We start from the raw sequence: 19,508 nt of genomic DNA, 5'->3' as shown, positions 1-19,508 counted from the left end.
TTGGTTCAAAGGACTACGTCAATGTGTCCACAATCTAGCATTAAGCTAAATTAAAGTTAATGAAAGAACTACATTTATTCAACTAATTTGCTTTTATTCAAAGACAAACTGGGCTAGCGTTTTGGCATGATCGGAAGTTCACGTTGAGACCTCAGATGGGTCAAACATCAGCAGATTTTGGGAGGAAGTCTGTCTGCCCCTACAATGAGGCAGATTTCTACTTGGGCCTGAAAATGAGTCCTAGGTCCATATGTAGCTTAATACCAACAACTTTGTATGGTCTGATTAATAAAGCCTAAAGATTCTGAATATTTATTAGGCAATTCTACAGGATTTTCATACACTAACATGAATAATCACTCGCAAACTAATTCACATGATCAATCCATCTTACATTACAATGCTAAAATCATTTTATTTACAATAGAAATCACTTCTGCACTCTAAACTTCCATATCTGAAATTGAATCATGTTACAGCAAATAATAATTCCTCATGTTTTAACTCTAATTAAAAAAAAAAGGCAGTAGTGGACAGTCTCGACTCCAGTTTTTCACAAGTGGTCTAAGAACCTACAAACTCTGGTAAAGATAAAAGTACCGATCCTCAATTACTAACACATTCTATGCTAATCAAAACACATGTTAACTTAGGTATAGCTATAGGTAAACTTCCATTTCAACTCAAACACCAAATATCATCACGGACATGCCATATTTGAATCAGTTTATCGAAAATAAGTTACATCAAAGGAAATATTGAATCTGGACATTCATGAGACTATGGAGGATTAAACAGGATCTCAACTTTAAGGGATTACAAACCAATTGAAAGTAGGATTCGAAAACTACAATATTTCATTACCCAAAAACAAACATATCATTATCAAACTCCATACATTTCAGAGATTTATAAGAGAGCAGTAGGCAGAAATACCTGGAGAGATGAACATAGAGAAATAATAAGAGATAAATAAAGGTTGGAAAACCAAAGAAGGATCTCAGCTACGAAGCAAACAAACAGCAACATCAACTAAAGCCAGAACAGCCTCAAATCTACTCCCAGAAATCCCAACAAGAACTCAGAAGCTAATGAAAATTGTGTGATGGAACTCAGAAAAGGCTTTTAGATCTCTCTTTTTTTGCTTTTTTTTAAATACTATTTTTAGCTCGAGACTCTGAATTTCAGAATGTTCTTTGTAAGAAAATCAGTGAAGATGAAGGAATATTGCTTGAAAATTCAGCAGAAAATCAGTATTGTGATGTGTGTCCTAGTATCTTTTTTAACAGAAATGGACAGCTGTCCAATTCAAATGATTCCTTCCTACTTCTCCACCCCCTAACTTTTGAATTTACCCTTTTTACCCCAATTTTGACCTAATTTTCCTTGTTTTATTGCATTTTAATCCTTGTCTAGAAGCTTCATACATAACTGTCACGACCCGAAATTCTCACCTTCGGGACTGTGATGACGCCTAACATTTCACTTGCTAGGAAATCCAACGTTATCATAATCTTAACCATTTTTAGACAATTTAAATTAAATGGAAGTCAATTACTAAAATAAAATGCGGAAGACCATAACTACCGAATCATCAAAATACATCCCCGAATCTGGTGTCACAAGTGCACGAGCTATTAGAATAATACAAGTAAAGGTCTGAATATAATTCAAGCTGTTTGAAAAATAATACATAGCTAAGACAAGATAGAAGGGAACTCCAGAACTGCGAACATTGTGCAATTATACCTCAAGTCTCCTCTGAGTAGCTGAATCCGAGCAAGTCTATGGTATGCCGCTGGGACCAACTCCAAAATCTGAATAAGAAGTGCAGAGTGTAGTATGAGTACAACCGACCCCATGTACTCCGTAAGTGTCGAGCCTAACCTCGACAAAGTAGTGGCGAGGTTATGACATGACACATACGTAAATAACTTGTACAAGTATATATATATACAAATACGAAGCAACAATAATATAATAAATAATACTTTATAAATTTGGGAGGGAACATGCGAAGGGGGAAGATGTAATAATTTCAGCAGGAGAAGTATCACTTAGCAGCCAATTAATTCCTCAACAATAAAATGAGCAACTGCTAATATGCTCTCATTCCTCCCATAATTTGATAATTAAATAATAATAATTGGCACGGCATCACCTTTCGTGCTTTAACTCTCTTTTGGCATGGCATCACCCTTCATGCTTTTACACTCTCTGAAAATGGTACGGCAATACCCTTCGTGCTTTTACACTCTTTCTCACCATATTAAACAATAATCAAATCAATAAAAAAATTTCATGAATAATGATCAAATAATCAATAATAAACTTATGCATGAATATCTTAATTAAATAAGCAATTATTCAAAATAAAATAAATTCCTCCAACATGCTTTGACTCAACCACAACACATAAGTACTCGTCACCTCACATATACGTTGTTCCCGCACATTAAATCACATAGCAAATAGACAAATAAATCCTACTCCCCCAAGTCAAGGTTAACCACGACACTTATCTCGATTCGCAACCAACTCAAGATTCCAATAAACCTTTGCCTCGCGAATTCATCTCCGAAAGATTCAAATCTTGTCACAAATAATTCAATATACTCAACACGAATCGTAGGAATTAATTCCATATGAATTTATTAATTTTCCGAATTAAAATCCGAAATTCACTTAAAAATTAACGGTAGGACCCACGTCTCGAATCCAGAGAAAACTCATGAAATCTGAACACCCGTTCCGATACGAGTTCAACCAGACAAAATTATCGAATTCCGACATCGGATTGACCTTCAAATCTTCATTTTACATTTTTGAAAGATTTTATAAAAATCTTATTTTTCTTCCATAAATTCACGAATTCATGATCTAAATGAGTATGAAATCATGAAATATAATCAATATAGGATAAGGAACACTTACCCCAATGTTTTTCCTTAAAAATCTCCTGAAAATTGCCTCACCCGAGCTCTTAAAATCCAAAAATGGTCAACCCCCGAATTTATATGTTCTGTCCAGGGCTTTTCGCTTCTGCGACCTCGGCCTCAACTGCTCTCTTCTTAGACCTCGGACTCAAATCATGCCTGGTAGCGACCTCGGCCCATCTGCTCGATTCTACGACCTCAGCCTCAACTCATGCCTGGTCGCGACCTCGGCCCATCTGCTCGCCCTCGGCCTCAACTAATGCATGGTCGTGACCTCGGCCCATCCGCTCGCTTCTACGACCTCGACCTCGGCCCATGCTTGATCGCGACCTCTACCTCAGCCCAAACCTGCGAGCTAAATTCTGCAGGTGCGATTGCACTAGAAGACTAAAATTTCCAACAGCTGTTTAAGTCCAAATTTTGATCCGTTAACCATCTGAAACTCACTCGAGGCCCCCGGGACCTTAACCAAATACACCAACCAGTCCTAAAACATCATACGAACTTATTCGAAGCCTCAAATCACATCAAACAATGCTAAAACCACGAATCATACCCCAATTTAAGCCTAATAAAACTAAGAACTTTCAACTTCTACATTCAACGCCGAAACATATCAAATCAAGTCCGATTGACCTCAAATTTTGCACACAAGTCATAAATGACATAACGGACCTATTCAAATTTTCAGAATAGGATTCTGACCCCGATATCAATAAAGTCAACTCCGCGGTCAAACTTTAAAAATACTTAGCCTTTAGATTTCTAGTTTTCGTTAAATGGCGATAATTTGAGCTAGGGACCTCCAAATTCAATTCTGGGCATACGCCCAAATCCCAAATCATGATACGGATCTACCAGACTGTCAAAACGCTAATCCGAATCCGTTTTCTCAAAATATTGACCAAAGTCAACTCATATGAGTTTTGAAGCACTATTTTCACATTTTAATTAATGTTTCACATAAAAACTTTCTGGAAAATTATACGGATTGCGCACGAAAGTCGAGGATTGATAAATAGTACTTTTCGAGGTCTTAGAATACAGAAATGAATGTTTAAATTAAATATGATATTTTGGGTCATCGCCTAAGATTCCATATTTTTCTTTCCCAATTACCCGCTCAAGTTTCTAATAACTACAAATAAACTAAACCAAAGAACCAAGCGGATAAAAAAAAATAGGAAAACAATATCCTGAAACTAAATCAATGACCTACTTCAATATCCAACCAATTATTGACCAATTAACCTAAAATTTATGCAATTAAACTAATTTCATGTAATTGGACTACTGATTATGCAATTAATTGTTTAAATCTAAGCATGCAAACAAGTAATTACAAAACCGGATGCAAGACTACAATTAATCCATGAACTAAGCTATTCTACCAAAAACTAAATTAAACAAGCAAAACAATTTCAATTAGATATTGATTAATAAACAAGAAAATGAGTATATGATAGAACGAGATGTTGGTATACCTATTAGAACACACTGTGGAGTCGGAAATGGCCAAACAACGAGGTTCGAACGGATTCTGGTGGCTTCGAAATAAATCGAAACTAGCGTATAGCGATTGCTCTTGTCAAGAGAAATCGATTCATGTAAGTTTCAAGCCAAAACGACTGAGCATATAGTTGAAAGTCACAGAGGGAACAAAATTCAACTTTTCTGGAAATTAAGTTCTGGTATTGGGCAAGTTTGGTGGGGATTTTGGGTAAGTTGATGGTAGATTAATGACGAGGATGAGGTGAGGAGTGTGGGGTGTGAATTTTAGGGAATTTTGAGTGGTGTTGTCACGACCACAAATTCCCTCCGTAGGATGTCGTGACGGCACCTAATCTCTAAGACTAGGTAAGCCTATCAATTATGTTACAACCCAAATTCGCATACCATAAATCACACCGTAAGTTAGTCGACATAAATCCAAGAAGAGATTATCTTTGAGATGATAAGACGTTAATTCTATTGGTCTTAAACGATACAAGGGTGTATAAGAGTTGTTAACAAGTATTTGAAGTTAAACGAATCAAGGATGTTGTAACCCGTATTTTCGGGTAACACTAGATGTGATTAATTGTCCCAAGAGGTCTTGTTTTAATGTATTTGAATCATATAATATCCGCATCATAAGTCTTGAAGTCAAGCGAGTTATGAAACAAAAGTCGATAAAAGTTGTCGTAACCTAGGTTTATAATTTTACTTAAACTTTAGGTCAAATGTTACTGCATTTTTCTCCCAATGTGCTTAGAATTATGGGGTGATCTACCTATCAAATTGAAGATCTATGAGTCTAGTTTCCAACGCATTAAACCGTTCATCGATACAATCTCGGAATAGAGAGATATTCATGTTTTCGCAAGAGTGCGCCAAACTGCTCTCTATGGGGCCCACAAAGGCGATTTAAGACATATGGACATATATAAGATACCTCAACCCCGTTTTAAGTCATTATCTTTCAGTATATTCAGACCTTATAACCCTAAAAACAGTCTCTCAAGGTTCTCTCATGATCCAAGACCCAAACAAAGGGCAAACAACACAAATCAAATGTCGGGAATCCCGTGGCGCTAGTAAGTTTCTTGTTCTTCTTGTTGTTGCTGATTTTTGTGTTGTTCCAGCTCGTGTGGGAGGTTTTTTTAAGTGTTTTATGTCCTGTAAATACACCTTCAAGTTTTTAATATCAACCCTAGGTGATTTCAAGTCTTCTAAAGTAATTCTAGTGCCGAAAAACCCGAATTAATTGCTAGTTTCGCTTCCTTGTTCTTGTGGCAGAATTGAAGGGATATTTCGTGGAAAATTAAGGTCAAATTGGAGTTGTTCTTTCTGTTTAAAGGTAAGGAACCTCTTACTCTATATATATTTAAGATTATCCAAGTTGCAGCTAAGTCGTTGAAGCTAGAACTTGTGAAATATATATCGAAAGGCTTGGTAGTAATGTTGTTGGTTGGTGGACTGTTTTGGAGGCTCAATATGATTATTAATGATGTTTTTTGGGCTGTTTGGTGATTTTATTGACTTGTGGGAAGTCATATAAATAGGGGAGGTGCTGTCCGTTTCATCGTAAAATAGGTTGTGGTCGATACATAATAGTTACGACGCTTAAACGATAATGATAGTGTCATTTGTCTTATTGTAGACTAAGGAGTCGTGACATTTGCATAGCTTGAGGTTGGGCAGTATATACAAGGTATGTGAGGCTATCCCCTTCATTCTTTTGCACGACTCCGATTGTACATAATGTAATGAACGAGCTCCCAAAGATACTCTACTCTTAGAAGCTAGCAGTACTTACATTGCTGCCCTTCTTATGAAACGATTGATATTGATGTTACTTCTCTTATTCTTATATTATCAATGTTGTTAGTAGTTCCTGATTCTTATAAGATTCTTGATGAAGAGTTAATCCTAATAACGTGTACGAAGGATACCAACCTTATGTCACTCCGAAAGGTTCAAAATGTGATTCCAATGAGTCAAGCATGCATCATATATATGTATCTATTTTACTCTACCGAGCCGCGCTATAGTCGGCCGGGTACGGCACCTATTGTGCAACCACTGATCAGTTGGGTTTTACCGAGCTCCACGTGGCCGGGTACGATTCTACCGAGCCCTATGATGGCCGGGTACGTTTTACCGAGCCTATTATGGCCGGGTACGATATGATGATGGTGATGCCCACAAAGGCGTATGTTTTAAAAGTTTATGTATATATATGTATGTATCATGTATTTCATGTCAGTAGCCCTCAGAGGTACCCAGATGTCACAGGTTGTATATTCTCTATTCCTGTTTACATTACTATTCTTACTTATGCTTTCTTGCCTCACATACTCAGTACTTTATTCGTACTGACGTCCTTTTTATTTGTGGACACTGCATGTCGTGCTGCAGGTCCTGATAGACAGGTAGACGTTGCTCCCCCACCACAGTAGGCTGTCCAGTTCAGCGGTTATTGGCGAGATCCCTTCTCCGGACTTGCCGTGGTCTTGGTATGCATTTTTGTTATAGATATTATGGGTATGTCGGGGCCCTGTTCCGGCAATGTTGTAGCACTTATGTTCCTTTAGAGGCTCATAGACATGTGTCGACTTATGTATGGTTTAGAATGCCGTTTCGGCTGATTTTTGTTTTTTAGTCTTTCATGGCATCATGATAGCTCGTACCTTATATATAGTTTCTTGACAGTCTTGTCGTCCCATGTTATGTATGTTCATGACATTATCTTTTATTGTTGGATGTTCATGATCCATGTCTACTATTTATATTGATCTTGTCGGCCCTTAAAGATAATAAGAAAGATTAGATAAAATGTACGTTGGTGCTCGGTAAGTATGGCCCGGGTGCTAGTCATGACCCTCCAGTTGGGTCGTGACAAATTATGTGGAATAATGGAATCTAAAACTGAAACTCAAATCTCAACATATGTAATAAATCAAAACTAGAATTCAAAATAGTTACAACTCCCAAAACCCGGTAGAAATAAGTCACAAACTTCTAAGAGAAATACTAAGTATCTTTATGCATGAAAGTATAAAGAGAATAAGGAGAACAATAGAATAAGGATAGAGGGGGACTCCGAGGTCTGTATTTTGCTTAGATTACATGTTTTTAGGTGAAATTAGAGGATTTGGGCCTAGGGATTTCAAAATAAGAATTTGAAATTTGGAGGTCGAGTTGAAGATTAACTGAGTTCCCTTCTTTTAAAATACATTAACTGAGTTGCCTTAGCATATGTAGTGATATGTCTAGCCCAAGACTGGGTCAATACCAATGGCTGTGAAGATACTTTTTACGATCCGTAGTGCCCCTTGCGGGTTTTCACCAGCTGACCTCTCTCATTTCTCTTCTCACCATCGCCTTATAGAGCTCTTTATGAGTTTTCACTAATAATACTCTCTCATTTTTAATTTATCTACTTACCATCGTCTTACAGTACCCCGTGAGGGATTTCACCAATAAGACTCTCTCATTTTATTTCTCTCATTTGGTTGTATCAGATCCAAGTAACTGTATTCTCCAATTCTTGAACATTCTTGTCAATTGATCGGAAGGACTTGAAAAGGATTTGGGTAAGAAGAATTTGGATTTTTTTTATTTTTATTTTATTACCCCTCCCAAATTATGAGGATCTATAGTGTTTCCACACTTCCCCTCAGCGTGACTCGAACCCAGGACCTAACGGTCATAGGTGGAGGTACTTTTACCAACTGAGCAAGCCTCACTTGTCGAATAATTTGGATTGAATTACAACTTTTGAACCTTTCAGCCGAAACCATCGCCGAACCATTGTAACATCTGCCCCAATTTCAAATTTTGGGGGATTATGGATTTTTGTTTTGGTGTGACTGAACCCCAGAGACAGATTACCTATGTATCCTTACAGAATCAAGTCGAACGTAGTTCAATAGAACTTTATTTTTTATTTTCTTTTATCTTTATTATATTTTGTTTCTTTTCTTTTTTCTTTTTTTTCATTTTTTTCATTTTTTATTCATTTTTTTTCAATAATAACTTCTAGGTTCCAAAGAGGGTATTCAAAGAAAGAGAATCGGCTCAACGGGTTTGTAAATGGTTGATAGTGTTTGCATAGCGAGAAAGAAAGTCTTCGTCATCCCAATCGGAGCATGTTAAATCTGTATTAAAAAAAAGGGTCAAACGTAATACCTTTTGACCGCATCTGGATTGAGAACTGTCTCGGGGTCATTTCATTCAATGTCTCCCAAATACAGTGCTCCATTCGGCAACACTCTTCTTATAATGTATGGACCTTTCCAATTTGGAGCAAATTTTCCTTTGGCTTCTTCATGATGCGGGAGAATACGTCTCAGAACGAGTTACCCCACTTCGAATATTTTGGGCTGCACTTTCTTATTGTAGGCACATGCCGTTCTTTGTTGGTGCAACTGCCCGTGGCAAACTGCGGCCATCCACTTTTAATCAATCATAGTCAATTGTTCCAACTGGGTTTTGACCCAATCTTTCTCCTCAATCTCGACTTCAACAATGATCCGAAAAGAGGGAATCTCAACTTCGTTCTAATTTTCTATTTATTTTCTTACAAGCCTTGTCTTCAAAACATTCTGTTTCTTAATTCATTATTTCAGGGTCTGACTGCATCTTAGGATCTGCGCTTGAAGTCCGCAAGCATGTCATGCCATTAAAATCTGCATTAATAGAACTGAAAAGAGAATAAGAAAAGTGACAAGATTAAGAAAAGAGACATTCCTGGACAATGAAATATTAATTTTATTTGATTTTGATTTTTTTAATTTTAATTTTAATTTTTAAAGATAGAAGGGTTTACATCAGAAAGTAAGACAATAAAGTAAAACATCCGGATTATACCCAGAAATAATTCGAATGCAGAAACAATAGCAAGACCGGCTACCGAGATTCCCTTATAACAGAAAACTTTTCAGGTTTGGCACCCGTTTTTTGGTTTCTCTTCTGTCGCGACAATGGCTATTATGGCTTTCAATGCTAGATCAAATTCCCCATTATCACAGATTGTGAGCAAACACCAGATTGTTCGTCACATTAGGGGCTTCTTCTTCCTTGAGAACTATTGACTTGACCTCAATAAGGTCCTCCACTGCTCTTTGAGAGTCCAACAGTCTTCAGTATCATGTCCTACTGCTCCAGAATGGTATTCACATCTAGCATCATCTCGATGCGAGGGGGACTCGGGGTTTGGCCAGTTCGGGGCCACTAGCTGCAGCAGACCTAGCTTGACTAGCCTTTGGAACAAACTTGAATACGATTCACTAATATGGGTGAACTGATTCCTTCTGAGGGGATCTCTTCGGCGAGGATTGTATTGGGGAACATTTGGTTGGGTATTATATGGAGCTTGGTAGGGATGGGCATTTCTGGGAGGTGGAGCTCAGTTTTGTGTATAATTTTGTGGCCGCGTGTAAGATTGCGCATTCATCACCACATAGGGAGGCAGTGCCACGGCATAAGCAGCATCTTGATAGGGATAATAGTTTTGTGGGACCTTAGGAAACATATATGATTGGTTGAATGACCTGCGGGGCCCTCTCGAGCTCAAAACCATCATGGCTCCCTCTACTCTCCCATTTTTCTTCATCAACCCCCCCGAACTAATCTGAACGGCATGTGATGTGGCCTTAAAGGCAACATGACTCAAAATTCGGCCCATTTTTAATCCATTTTCAACCATCTCCCCAATTTTAATAGCTTCATCGAACGACTTACCTATAGCAGACATCATGTTCTGGAAGTAGTCCTCCTCTTGGGCCTATAGGAAGACCGTAACCATTGCTGCTTCATCTATTGGAGGCTTGATCATGGAGGCTTGCTCACGCCATTTGGCAGCATATTCACGGAAACTTTCCGTTGTTTTATTTTTCAAATTGGACAAAGAGTTTTTTCGGGAGCGATGTCCAGATTATACTGCAACTGGCGGACAAAATCTCGGGCCAAATCGTACCACACATGCCAATGGGTAATTGCTTGATCTACGTACCATTCGGAAGCAATTCCGGTGAGACTTTCTCCAAAATAGGCCATTAACAACTCTTTTTCCACCAGTGCCCCTCAACCGGTTACAATATCATTTCAGATGAGCGATCAGGTCTCCATGGCCGTCGTACTTTACAAATTTTGGGGTTTTGAAACCTACTGGCAAGCGCACATGAGGGAACATACATAGATTAGAGTACGCGACACTCTTTTGGCCGCTTAAGCCTTGCATGTTTTTCAAGCTTTGTTCCAAGTTGTTCATTTTCCGAGCCATTTCTTCTTGCTCGATATTATTGACAACCTTTTCTTGCCCAACCGATAAATCACATTGCGGAGGTTGAGTAAATGAGTATGGGGTCACATATGTTATTTCTGGTTGAAACTGTGGACCCTGAAAGGTGAACGTTGGAGGCTCAACTTGTTGCCTGGGCACAGTTGGTGGTGCCATGGTGAAAACCGGTAGTGCGGAGAATAAGGTTAAAGGTGCCCCGAAAAATGGTGCCTGGGGGCGAACAACAGAAGGCATACCGGTAAAGTTGGATGATATTGTAGGGTACGCACACATGATAAATGGGTTGGTTATATGGATGTTGGTGGTTCCACTCGTCCTTGGGATTAGCTCGGGGAACCCAAGAATTGCACTTGGAGGTTCCCTACCATTAGACCAAGCGTCCCACATTTGCAGCATGCGGAGATGCATCATCTTATTTTCTTCGACGGTTGCCGATTCAGGTTGTGAAATAGACAGTTCATGGCTATCCTCAGGATTAATAATGCTGAGATTGCTTTCTGAGGCCATTGGAACCCTTCCTTTGGATCTTGTAAAATAGGGGTAAGAAGCCAGATTACCGACAAAACCAACCACCTGAACAGAACCTAGCTTATTTGCACACACAACAACCTTGTCAATTTTGAGACATTTAACAGATAGGGAATCACACATTGGGGATGCAATGCACCTGAACAGTTAAATGCTTCTAAAATATTTTTACAACGGCTGCGTGTTTCATCCCGACTTTCACTATCTCTTTTTCACTCTATAATTCTTTTCTTTCATTTCCACTCTCTTTTTCTCTTTTGTTTTGTCATTCCTGGTTTTCTCTTTTGGGTTTATCACACTTTTCTTCCATTTTTTTTTACTTATTGTCTCTTAATTTTCTCTTTTTTTTTGTTGATTTTCACTCAGATTAATTATGGCTATGATCGCATCCGATGGGGATTACCTACTTATCATGACGCCTCATGAATCAGACCATTATGTAGTTGATAACAAAGACTCGAAGACATTGATAACTGAATTAAAAGAAAAACATACAGACTTGAAATGGATGAAAAGACAAATAGACTTGATGCGAGGAAAAAGTAAAATACAGACTCAAAGACTGAACAATCAAGAACACAGATGAGCCTCAAATGTTATTCCGGGGGCCCAAGTGGCTTCAGCTGGTCTTGCTGTAGGCCTGCTTGTAAGCTCTTCCTGAAGGAACTCGAGGTCGGCCATGACCTAGCGAGCGAAATACAGTACCAAAGCAAAGAATATAGCTCGAGTCATATTTTCACACTCATTGCATTTCATTGCCGTGTAGTCAGCTATTTCCTTGATTCTTAGCTTGATAGCCTCTTTCTCTTGGAGCAATCACCCAATCTGTTATTCCCGAACTTCCACTATTTGTATGGCCTCGTTGTTATGGTTTTGAAAAATCAACACGCTTTCTTCCTATTTGTTGATCAAGGCATAACAATGCTCCCTCTCTGTCCTAAAGTCTTTCACTTATTAACCCATTTCATTTTCAACAACGGCCAACTCTTTCCTTAAGATCGCGACTTCTCTATCATAACTTTGCGTCACCTGGCGGGCTAGCCTTGTCTATTCTTCTGCATCTTTCCCCAGTTGGATCATCCTTGCGTGAGCTTTTGCCAAATCTTTCTCGGCCTTTGTCAGGTCGGCCGCATAGTCATGCACTTTTCGCCTTAAGTTGCTCATGATTGTTTCATCCCTCTGACTCCTCATAGGCATTTCAACGGCTATTCTAATTTCCCGGATTTGAACTCGGAGTGCCTCGTTCTTACGGGTCATACTTTTCTTTTCACCTTTAGCCTCTTGTGCTTGTAAGTCATTCTCAAACTTGAGGTTTCTTAGTAGCCCTTTTTCCTTTCTCCCCAGGCCAACCGTTCTCGGATTTTATCATCAAAAGCCTGAACATGAGGCCTTTTGCCGAGCCTTTAATACTCAGGCTCATCATCAACGCGAGACCTTTTCTCGAACCACATAGCATAACCTAGGTCTACTTCACCTCTCTCGGGATCTGACACTTGGGTATCATCTTTCGAGTACCGGCAGCCATTCCAAACTCGTTGGATTAAAGTCTCAGGGAGTGGAGCTTCTGGGTGTAGCTCAATGACTTGGACACTCAAATCTTCATCCTCGGGCACCACTTGGTACCTTCCCAGCTATCTTAGAACTCTCTGCGGTGCATATGGTTGGACACTTCTCAAACCCATCAGCAACAGATAGCTTTCCAAAGCCAACATGTGTATCACTTCCCTTACCGGGAGTCATCCCAAAGTCCACTCAAATTGACTCGCGTTTAAAGATCTTAAATGGGATATCCATGCTTCCACCCCTTCTAGAGAGTCGTAATCTTTTACTCTTTCCTCGTAACTCTCGATGAAGTTGTTCTTTCTAGGGCCATTACTCATTAATTTGGGGTGATGACAGAGATGCTCGATCAACCACATCTGAAATAAAATATTGCATCCTTTGAAGAACTTTGCCTCGGATTTACATAACGTCAATGCCCGATAAATGTCTGATAGTATCTTCGGAGCAAGCGTGTGATTCTCTTTGGTAGTGAGGACCTGCACAATTCTAGCAGTGCGGATATCAATTGTTCACTCTTCATATGGGATGACCATAATTCCCAAAAACGCCACTATGAAAGCAAAGCGACGATGAATTTGCCATGTGTCCTTGATCTGCTTGTTGTTTAGGCCCTTTTCTTGTATTTCGAACCCATTTGAGTGCCCTAACCTGGTGTACAGGAAGTAAAAGGAACAACATCCTCTGTCTACATTATTTTTTTTGATTTGCTTACTAATATTCAGAATATCAAAGAATCGATGCACGGAGAGAGTCCTTGGGAATATGAGTTGTTGGTTTCTCAAATTCCTGCCAAAACCTGAATATCCAGCTATTTCTTCTAAAGTGGGGGTAAGATCAAAATCAAAGAATTGGAAGACATTGTGAACGAGATCCCAGAAGGTCACTAGTGCTTCAACCAAATTGTCCCGTGGTTAACTTTCATAATATATGTAAGGGCGCCCAAGTGCTTCATTACCCAATCTTGACCATCTTTCCCTAAGTCGTACCACCACATCGGAAGTTGTAGTGGAGCCTGATTTATAACCATTAATGGCGGATTCTGGACAATGCTCATTTTGTACCTGTGGATGGTTATGGTTAGGGTTGACACTAGTTCAAAAGACAAACTGTCACGACCCTAAATTCCCTCTGTAGGATGTCGTGATGGCACCTAGTCTCTAAGACTAGGTAAGCCTATAAATGCGGAATAATAATAAATATCTGAAATAAATAAACTACAATTCAAACAATTTCAACTCCCAAAACCCGGTAGAAATAAGTCACAAGCTTCTAAGAATTTATTCTCTATGTCTCTATACATCAGAGTCTAAAGCAAATAAGGAGGACAACATAGTAAGATAGAAGGGGACTCCGGAGTCTGCGGACGCTGGCAGATATACCTCGAAGTCTCCTCGTACAGCTAGTTTACTGATGCGTGATCTGATAAGATGTACCTGGATCTGCACAAAAAGATGTGCAGAAGTGTAGTATGAGTACACACAGCAGTACCCAGTAAGTGCCAAGCCTAACCTCGGTAGAGTAGTGACGAGGTCAGGTCAGGCCCTACTGGAGAATAAATAATGGCATGGTAAAATGTTTAAACAATATTATAAGATAAAATGACAATGGAAATGAATCAAGTAGTATGTCACATTTAATTACATCAAATAATGGCAAATAAATACCTCGTGGAAACAAAACAGAATTCTTTTCAACTTTAAGAAAATCACAACAATAATCAAAGGCAACTGCGGCCATAAATCAATATCAACAAGGGCATTCCCGAGGTACCGTCTTGTAGTCCCAAATCATAAACAAATTCACAATATCTCATTTCCTTATCTCACCGCGGGAGCCTTCACAATTTATTTGAAAGAAAAATATTTTTTCCGAAATAGCATCCCGCGTTTTAGTCATCCTTATCACACCGCATGATGTCTAGTAGTTCCCCCTACTAGCCACGCGTATCAAGCCACCCTTATCTCACCGCATGCGTTTCAATACCCAGACCTTATACCACCGCATGCGTATCAATAACACAATTTGTACCTCAAGTGCTCAAATAATATAACTTGCCAAAATAATTCGACAACAATATTTTTTCACAATAAAGAGCTCACGGCTCATGTCTAAATAATTCAACAATAATATTCTTCCACAATAAAGAGCTCACTGCTCCATCACAATGAGTACAAAAATATTCAGGAGTAAATAATTTAGGAAAATAATATTTCAAGATCTTTAATACGTTGCTTCAATATCAAGTTTTAAAATGTCAAATACTTCATATTAATAATATTTAATTTAAAGAAAATCAACCTTCAAATAATGCACAGAATAAAAGAAACCAAGTTTCAACTAAACAAGTAAAACAATTAGCTGGAAAAGGTCAAACAAATTTGAAGTATATATCTCAGATCAATGATGAAGAATATAACAAGATAAAATAATTTAATAAATGCGCAACAGTGATCTACACAATTTAAAAATATAATCTTTCACATTTATTCCGTGTACACACTCGTCACCTCGTGTACACGACTTTCAACACATTTCAATAATTACATTAATATCAATTCTAGGGGAAATTTCCCTCCCACAAGGTTAGACAAGTCACTTACCTCGACTTGCTCCAATTTAACCAAGTATTATGCTTTTTCCTCGATTTTTCCGACTCTGATCGACTCGTATCTAGTCATAATTAATTCGATACAGTCAACAAAAATTATAGTAATCAATTTCATAAGAAAATATTATATTTTTCAATAAAATCTGAAATTAGCTCAAAATTTGCCCGTGGGGCCCACATCTCGGAATCCGGCAAAACTTACAAAATCCGACAACCCATTCAATTACGACTCCAACCATACCAGTTTCACTCAAATCCGACTCCGGATCGACACCGAAATCTCAAAAATCCGTTTCTATGAGATTTCTAAAAAATTTCCAAATTTCTATCTCAAAACACTAATTAAATGGTGAAAACAATGATATATTCGTGTATATTCACCAAATTCGAGTTAGAATCACTTACCCAAATAGTTTTCCTTGAAAATATATCAAAATCGCCTCTCATCAAGCTCTAATTCGTCAAAAAGGTAGATGGGACGAAGTCCCCTGTTTTTATAACTTACAGATTTGTCAGGGACCTCGATTTGTCAGGGACCTCGATTTTGGCAGGGACCTCGATTTTGTCAGGGACCTCGATTATAAGGGACCTCGATTTTGTCAGGGACCTCGATTGTTAGGGACCTCGATTTGTCAAGGACCTCGATTTGGTTAGGGACCTCGATTTGTCAGGGACCTCGATTGTTAGGGACCTCGATTTGACAGGCAGTCCGATTTTGACAGCATTTCCAGCAGAAATATTACAGCAGCTAAGTCCCACTTTTGATCTGTTAACCATCCGAAACTCACCTGAGGCCCTCGGGATCTCAACCCAATACACCAACAAGTCCTAAAACATCATACGAACTTATTTGAAACCTCAAATCACATCAAACAACGCTAAAATCACGAATCATGCTCCAATTCAATCTTAATGAAACTTAGAATTTCCAACTTCACGAATCATGCTCCAATTCAACCTCAAAGTTTACACCCAAGTCATAAATGACATAACGGAGCTGTGAAAATTTTCAAAACTGGATTCCGACCCCGATATCAAAAAGTCAACTCCCCGGTCAAACTTCCAAACTTTAAATTCTTATTTTAGCCGTTTCAAGCCTAATTTCACTACGGACTTTCAAATAAAATTCTGATCACGCTCCTAAATCCAAAATCACCATACGGAGCTGTTGGAATAATCAAAATTCTATTCCGGGGTCGTTTGCACAAAATTCGACATACGATCACTATTTGAACTTAAACTTTTAACTTTTCATCAAAATTCCATATCTCGGGCTAGGGACCTCGGAATTTGATTTCGGGCATACACCCAAGTCCCAATTCACGATACGGATGTACCGGAACTGTCAAACATTGATTCGAGTCTGTTTGCTCAAAATGTTGACCAAAGTCAACTCAGTTAAGTTTTAAACCTCTAATTCACATTTTAATCCATTTTTACCTGAAAACTTTCCGAAAAAATTTACTGACTGCGCACGCAAGTCGAAAAAAAATAAATAGTGCTTTTCAAGGTCTTAGAACACAAAATTAATTATTAAATTTAAAGATGATATTTTAGGTCATCACACAAACCAACAGACTCTTTTTGCAAATCAACCTTCCAATTTTCTAAGGAAAAATCTAAGGGAGGGTGGATATTTATGCAATATTAGCCCTAAGCAATGATGGCTATTTTTGCAATAATGGCCCTTTCCCACTTTCAAGGAAAGTTTTGAGGCCGGGGAAGAATAGTTATGGCAAAAGTGATTCCCAATTGACAGACATGTCCATTCTTGCGAGACTCGCCCTTCGACAATTTCGGAGGTGTTCTAAGGCTATTCCGACATAAACGGCTCAAGATGCAACCGAAGTTGGGTCGGCTTACTTATTTGACCAAAACACTGAACACATTTTATTTTTTTGGTAATTTTTGCAAAAATGAGGTCGAACCCTATGGAGGTTGCCTGCGTATCTCACATTCGGTGAGAATCATACATGCGTAGTTTGGTCAGTTTTGACACAACAAGGAAAACATGATTTTGAAGATATTGACTCATTTTGAAATAACTTTTCTTTGTTCTCTTTTTTTTTTCTTCAAAATTTCGGTAAAGTTTTAGGATTTTTCAAATAGCTGGGTTTTTCATAATCGGGTGAATCTTCTCTTTCCCACCCCAATTTTGGTTTTTTCTTGATTTTCTTCCCCTATTCTAGAAGCCGATCAATATACAAGCCGAAACAAACAAATGCACAAATAGCACGTAGGATGCATCAAAATGGTCTTTTATTTTGGGTACATCTATCCTAGACGGACCCAACCCCTGTGTTGAGTCCTCAAAGTCAAATGTATGTGATGCAAACAAACGTTCCTACTAGGGATCTGGCATGAGGCTATGTTATTCTAGGTTTAAAATCCTGGGGGAGTGTTTTAGACCTGGCTTACCCAAGCGGACAACTCGAGCCGAGGTGGGGGCAACGTACCGGGAGCAAGAAAGTCTACCCGGCCTTGTTATTGATCCAGCCTCATTCTATTTGGTATGACCTCTAACAAAAAAGTGGGCCACACGCACGGGTGCACCATAAATTTAGAAGACTGAAAAGGGAGGCATAGAAAGAAAGTTTAATACAGTTCAAATACTATCAAAGCGGTAAATGAGCGCCAATTAGCACATTAAGCCCACAAACAAAGTAAGATCCAAAATCAAGAAATCCAAGTATAGATCACATTACAAGCTCGAATTATGAACCCTGAACCATAGATTCTGGGTTCTTGTCCCCAGCAGAGTCGCCAGAGCTGTCACACCTCCTTTTTTCGAGGAATCGGAAGTTTTTTCAATTTAACTGACATTATTCGAAATGAGATTATTTATTTAATTAGAGTCTCCACTTGGGATATTTATTATGGTATCCCAAGTCACCGATTTATTTTAGAATCCCAAATCGAAAAAATTAACTCTGTTTACAAGTCCGCAAAACACAGAAGACCGGGTAAGTAATTCTGTTAACCCGGGAGAAGGTATTAGGCATTCCCAAATTTCGTAATTTTAGCACGGTCGCTTTGATCTATGGGTGGCATGTGGGCCGGTACGGGCCCTAAATGGGCCAAGTGGGGTGGTCTAATCGGTCCCGGGACCGGCCGGTCCTTAAATAAATAGACCTACCGGTCTCGAGCTAAACGGTCTTTTTGTAGGAACCGGCCCTGGACCGGGTCCACGAAATCATGGTCCCAGGCTAAACGGGCTGGGCCCGCGGGCTAAGTGGGACCAACGACTAAATATTAAATAGAAATTAGAGACAAAAAGATGTTTAAAAAATATCTAAGGTGCTAATATTGTAAAGAGATATTCAAAATAATGCCTTGTCATTTTATTATAGCATTAAAAAAATATGGCAATATCTTTCTTAGTCTTCCTCCCCCTATCGTGAGCACAACTAGGTGCTAATACCACCATTGAGAAGAAAAAGAAACTAATCAAGATGTGCCAAAATATAAGTTACATAATACATACTAATCTTTAGTTCATACAAGTTACATGGTATGTTGATACCCAATTGTGCCCTCATATTTTCTCACAAATATATATATATATATATATATATATATATATATATATATAATTATTTAGTTTACAAATCTATACAATCATTTTCTATAATTTCCTATAATATTTAGAGCTTTAAAATTGATTTTCAGTATTTAAATTGCTTGAATATTTATAAATTACTCTTTCAAATTATTTTATGATGACTTAACAACTTAAAGTTATTAAATTTGAACCTATAATACATGTTTCAAATGTTTTACTTTATTTTATGTAATTACATTAATATTTTTAAGCTATATGCGCAATTTTGCAGTAATAGCCTATATCTGTACAGAAATGCTCTTTATTTATATTAGTTGTGTCAAAATAGCATTTGATATTTTTATAATACAAATTTATTATTTAAATTATTTTAGTGCATAAATAATATTTTTATTTATTTATCAAGCATTGTTTATAAAGAGTTTTGATAAATTTTTGGTATTTAAATAATAGCCCAATTTTAACCAATTTTCGGACCAGAATTAGCCCAATTACCCCAAGCCCAAAACCAAACCACCCTTTTAA

The sequence above is a fragment of the Nicotiana tomentosiformis genome, chromosome 4, assembly GCF_000390325.3.
Source record: "Nicotiana tomentosiformis chromosome 4, ASM39032v3, whole genome shotgun sequence".
Classification (NCBI taxonomy): domain Eukaryota; kingdom Viridiplantae; phylum Streptophyta; class Magnoliopsida; order Solanales; family Solanaceae; genus Nicotiana; species Nicotiana tomentosiformis.
This window is presented reverse-complemented; position numbering follows the sequence as displayed.